Source organism: Ochotona princeps, chromosome 32, assembly GCF_030435755.1.
Source record: "Ochotona princeps isolate mOchPri1 chromosome 32, mOchPri1.hap1, whole genome shotgun sequence".
Classification (NCBI taxonomy): domain Eukaryota; kingdom Metazoa; phylum Chordata; class Mammalia; order Lagomorpha; family Ochotonidae; genus Ochotona; species Ochotona princeps.
The window spans coordinates 5,909,663-5,915,948 of NC_080863.1; positions in this window are offsets into that span (position 1 = coordinate 5,909,663).

The window sequence follows — 6,286 nt, forward strand, 5'->3', positions numbered from 1 at the left end:
AGGTCTTTCCTTAGCATGGTCTGGAGTAGCCACAGTTAGGCATCCACGAAAGACCAATTTCCTGTAGACCCTGCAAGGCAGAGAGAACACCGTGGAGGCGCCAGCTCACTCTGCCTGCCAGATCATAACAGGGCTGTCAGAGGCAGTCTGTACTGTTTGCTGATTTTCCATGGTGCAAAAAAACAAGGGTACTCCAGAAAGCTCATGGGAAAACAAAACAAAACAAAAACAAACAAACAAAAAAAACAAAGCCAACAATGGAACAAAGAAAAGTTTTTTTTTTTAAGATGTATTTATTTTTATTACAAAGTCAGATATACAGAGAGGAGGAGAGACAGAGAGGAAGATCTTTCATCCGATGATTCATTCCCCAAGTGAGCGCAACAGCCAGTTCTGTGCTGATCCAAAGCTGGGAACCGGGAACCTCTTCCAGGTCTCCCACGCGGGTGCAGTGTCCCAAATCCTCGACTGTTTTCCCAGGCCACAAGCAGGGAGCTGGATGGGAAGTGGAGCTGCCGGGATTAGAACCGGCGCCCAAATGGGATCCCGGGGCGTTCAAGGCGAGGACTTTAGCCGCTAGGCCATGCCACCGGGCCCGAGAAGTTATATTTCAGTGCAGAAAACTTTTGAAATCCATGACTGGTTGTTTCATAATAGTCATTTTCCATGGACTTTCTGAAGTCCTCCCTCACAGTGAGTTATTTCTAGCTACAAAGGTATGCTTGCAAAATCCCCAAAGATTTGCTAGTCAGCTTTCAGGTAAGGGTTTACAATGATGGAATGAACAGAACATTCCGTCTCGGGGTTTCTGAGACTATTGACATCACAGTAGTATGTGGCACCAGTGCCTGGGCAACCAGGAGTGCACCAAGAACTCCAGCTTCTGTGGTCTCCTGCCCTTCCCTGCAGACCTGTCCACTAGTATCCATTCCCTCCGTCCAATGTCAGTGAAGTTGCTTTTCCTGGAGCTTCCTTTACTGCAGCCGCACCAGATCTCCCAGGTAAGATGGAACATATTTGTTCGTGCGGGCAGGATGGAGCTGATGGCAGGCTATCGTCTCTTATCCAGTCCAGCAGGAAAAAGAAAACTAGGTTCAAGGCCACCAGTGGTCAAAGTTCTGGCAGCTTTCTGTCCCTCTTACATTACTATTAAGTAATAAGTCAACCCAGTGACCTTCTGGTTACATTTTGGGGTCACTCCAAACTCCACGTGCTGGATGGAGATGTGATGGTTAATACATGCCCCAAAGCTCTCCTTGCGTGTTAATTCTCCTAAGAGGGCAGTCATGATGCCTGTAAAGCTCATTCATGTGACATATTGCATTACTGTTCGATTACTTACACATATTGAGTGGAAGATATTGGAATTGGTTCTAGACAACACGGAAATCTCATTTTTTGGCAAAACAATATCTAAGATGACAAACATTTCAAAAACATTTCCTAAGAAAATGTCAAGTTTCCAGGAAAGCATCCAAGGGGGGGAAAAAAAGCCCCTGGTAGAATTCTCCAAACAACTGTAACACATCTAATTCACATAATATGAGTGAAAAATGTTATTTGATATCCACTCATAGTTTTTATCGTGTTAGTTCTTTTTTTTTTAAGATTTATTTTTATTGGAAAGTCAGATATACAGAGAGGAAGATCTTCCATCTGAGGATTCACTCCCCAAGTGGCTGCAACGGCCAGAGCTGTGCTGATCCAAAACCAGAAGCCAGGAGCGTCATCTGGGTCTCCAATGTGGGTGCAGGGTTCCAAGGCTTTGGGCTGTCTTCAGCTGCTTTCCCAGGCCACAAGCAGGGAGCTGGAAGGGAAGCGAAGTTGCAGGGACATGAACCAGTGCCCATATGGAATCCCAGTGTGTGCAAGGCGAGAACTTTAGGCAGTAGGCTACTGCGCCGGGTCCAGTCCACTCACATTTAAAACAATAAACACAGATCTGGACCCTCTAGATTGGTTCTGACTTTCATGAGACTCCAGTTTCACTCATGTGACGTCACTAACATATCCAAGGGTTTGAACTACTACTCTTTGAGTTAGCTGTTTTGCCAAAAACAAACAAATAAACAAACACCAAAATCCATTTGAAGATCCGTTGGATACCTTCTGTCTTTCACCTCCCTATCCAGGTGTTCCTTCACAGGTGTTTGAATACCTACCCGGCTACCCAGTTCCATGTCTGGGGAGAAACAGAGAGTAAATCTCCAGGTTTGAGGATGTCACAACTTTATGCAGCTGACAGACAGTAAATAACATCAAATTGTAAATCCTATCATCAAGAAATAAATGTTGGGCCAGCACTGCGGTGGAGCACGTTAAGCCTCTGCCTGAGATGCTGGCATCCCATGTGGACGAGGGTTCTAGTCCTGGCTGTGCCGCTCCCAATCCAGCTCTCCCTGCTCATGTGCCTGGGTTATCGGTGAAAGATGGTGCGAGTTCTTGGGTCCCGGCACCCATGTGGAGACCCAGTCCCAGGCCCGGTTGTTGAAGCCGTTTGGAGAGTGAACCAGTAGATGGGAGAGTCTCTCTCTTGCTCTCTCCCCCGTCTCTCCTCCTTTATCTGCAACTGCCTTCCAAATACAGAAAATAAGAAAAGAGAAAGAATTGCTACTTTGAGATGCAAGGAAGTGACAATACATTCTTCCACGGACATCTAACAAACGTCACAGAGAAAGGCACTAAAAGTCTAGCAATGCCTCAAAGACTTACACATAAAATGGGTTATTTTACAACTCAGAAATTAGACTTCTACATACATATTTAAGAAAATAGCAAGCAGGGCCTGGCACAGCAGCCTAGTAGCTAAAAGTCCTCACCTAGCATGTGCCAAGATGGCTTATGAGCATCTGTTCATGTCCCTGCGGCTCCACTTCCCATCCAGCTCCCTGCTTGTGGCCTGGGAAAGCAGTCGAGGACAGCCCAAAGCCTTGGGACCCTACACCCGCGTGGGAGACCCGGAGGAGGCTCCTGGCTCCCTGCTCTGAATTGGCTCAGCTTTGGCCACTTGGGCCATCTGGGAAGTGGGTCATTGGACGGAAGATCTTCCTCTGTCTCTCCTCCTCTGGCTTTCCAATAATAAATAGATACTTTTTAAAAATCTCTTGGGCTCCTGTACCCATGTGAGAGACCCTGAAGAAGCTCCTGGCTCCTGGTGTTGGAATGATCTAGCTCCATCTGTTGTGACCACTTTGGGGAGTGAGCCAGGAGAAGGAAGATCCTCTCTCTCCCTTTCTCACTGTAACTCTGCTTTTCAAATGAATAAATTAATATTTTAAAATATAAAGCTACTGTTTTTTAAAAAAGAAAGTGAGTTGCAGAACAGTACTGACTTTATTGTAAAACAATTCGTGGTACGCCTGTGGGTGAATACACATACATGTGCTTGCCAACATGTTTCAAGCTTGGATGTGTGTCGAGCTTTCTGGAAGGGAAGGGAACAAGAGGCTTGTGCAAACTCAGCCATGAGAAGTCTGGGATCAGAGATAAACCTGTATGTGAGCGCACACACTTTGGCACTGTTTGTGACTTTTTATTTTATGACCACCATGGAGTACTTTATTTAGTCAGTTAATTAGAAGGAAAAGAAATATGGAAGCCAGCAAGAAGCTCCATTCCAATGGGTCTCCATTTTTTTTTAAAGCTGAATTTGGCCTCTCCAGGTTGGGTTAGGATCAGGTGTGTTTGTGCATGGCGATGTTTGTGGTTGCCGTTTGACAACTCACAAATCCAGTGAAGGTCTTGAATAACGAGTCCTGATTTAATTCTATTCTTCACATCTGTCGACCAAGGCTGTGTCAGATGCCCTGGGGAGAAGTCATGGGAACAATGGTGTCTTCTTTTTGTGATCTGATGAATAGAACAAGAAAGTTCAGAGTGTTACTTGTGCGTAATAGTTTTGTGTGTGTGTGTGTGTGTGTGTGTGTGTGTGTGTGTGTGTGTGTGTGTCCGGCGTGACAGTATCATCATAAAGTCAGCAGGGGGCGCCTCCGACACATCCTCCGCTGAGTCGGGCTAAGCTCGTGGCCAGCCCAGGGCTTTTGAAAAAGGTGCCCTCTGAAGTTGATCTGGAAATGTGAAACCAGCCACCCACAGCCTGCACTGTCTTAAATGTTCAAGTCATTCATCATAAAGTCTTAAATCTTAACATCTTAAAGTGTTGCTTAGTGTTTTGTGAAAGGGGAAATACTGCTGAGGAGTGAACATGGGTGGTTAACCCAGTGGTGTAGTGGTGGGGTATTCTGTTTGGGGTTTACCAGCTGACTTCTAGGAAAGTTGCCCCCACGGCTTCGTGGCGCCCTGTGACAGCCTCCAGCTGCTGGGCTCCAGCCTTCTCTCCACCACAGCCCCGTCCTCAGGCATCATGAGTGTGCGCTGGCTTTTTGAAAACGCACCTGCTTTCCAAATGATCGTTTCAACTGGTTCTTGACAACGCTGTTAAAACAGGATGCCTCATTTTCTCATTTCTTTTGCTTGTTTTTCCTCTTAGCGTTGGAAGGGAAAAGCTAGCCATCACGCGAGAAAACGAAAAATTCTTAGAACGTTTAGGATTATTTAACACACGCTTTCCTAATTGGATCCAATTATCCCCACACCCCATGCCTCCCCATCTCCCAAGCAAATAAAGTAGCGAAGATCCCTTACTTGAATCCTGGTGAAGGGTCCCACAGCTTTGGACTCTCCTCTGCTGCTTTCCCAAGCTACAATCAAGGAGCTGGTGGCAAGTGGAGCAGTCGGGACACGAACTGGTATCCATATAGGATGCCAGTGCTTGGAGGTGGAGGATTATCCAGTTAAGCCATCAAACCGGCACCTTCATAGGACTTTCAATTTCCCTAGTAACCAACTTTGCCAAAGAAATTCAAATCTTAGTTGAATCTTCCTAATAAATGTTATTTGGAGTTTCTTCAACACAGCGTTATTGGGGAATTGGTAAAAGAAGGGGTCCCTGAGACCAGCCTCTCTTCTCAGCACCAGCTTGGGTTGACAGCCCCAGCCTGGGCCCCCAAAGCCAAGGGGCTGTCCTCAGCCTCCTCCTCACCCTCCCAACGCCTCTCCATCTCAGTTAGGACACCCGTGTCCCTCTAGCTCCCTGGTGAATACAGGGCAGCAGTGGAATAACCCACAGCCCATTTCTTAGTAATTGTCTCAGCTTGGTTTTTCCCTGCAATGTCAACAGATTATATATATGTATGCATTATCCCCGTTCATGACTTTGTAAATTTGATATACATTCACCTTTTTTTTACATTAAGTACATTTTTTCTAAGTTTCCTGTTCCTGCATCTGTACAGTGGAAACATTATTCTGTTTAAGCTGCTTTTGCAACAAGTGCATGCAGTCAAGGGTGAAAGACCCTGAGTAGGCGCAAACAGCAGGCTCTTGATTAAAATAGATAGCCAGAAAACAGAGTAAACAGAGATGAAGGCATTTCCAAAGTGTTGTGTAGAAAATGAAATTAAATACATGCCTGTTCTGGTGTAAAAAAATTTGAAATCCATGCATGATTTTCCTGTAATTCACATTTCAAATGAATGTGCAAAGGACCAGTAGGCATGGAATTCAAGAGATACTCTTAATTATCTTAATTTCATTTTACTCAAACTTTTTGAGGTTCCCGGTAGATAATGTAATTTTGCAGTGGCCATTTCTGGTTGATTCATTAAACATGCACTGAAAAACAGCCCCTTATTTGTTTCTTTAAAACCGCAGCGTCCTACCCAGAGCCTGTGTCCTCTGCTTGTTCAATGTCTAGCTTATTTTAAGCTGGAGCCTGTTGAGTCCGCTGCAAGTCAAGTATCTGTTTTGGAAAAAGCTGAGCCTCAAGTTCTCCGTGGCCGAATAACCTTGCGAGAGTTTGGAACAGGCCCTTTGCTTTCCTAATGCAGTCATACTGTCCTGACCTGGAGCTCCCGCACGTGAGTCCCCGCCTGAGAACCCAGGGCACCTGACCCTGGCCTCGCAGCCAATCAGGAGAGTGTGCGGCTGCCACACCCCCTGCCCACTGCTTGGCCCCAAGAGAAGGGAGCTGGCCTCTCTATTCCATGAGGCTGTGCTGCTTCCTGGAAATCTCCGCAGCCCCGAGGGACATGCAGCGTGATAGTACTGCGAACAACAACCGGAAGGGGTGCTCCAACTCTCAGAGGCGCTTTGCTAATCTGTTCCTGTTGTAGGCGCCCATCTTCCCTTCAGCGATGATGTTAAACCTCCTTGCAGCTTTCTGCAAGGCTCAGACGCGCACCTTGGTTTGCCCGTCTTCTCAGATGACACGAATGCAAAAAAAGAG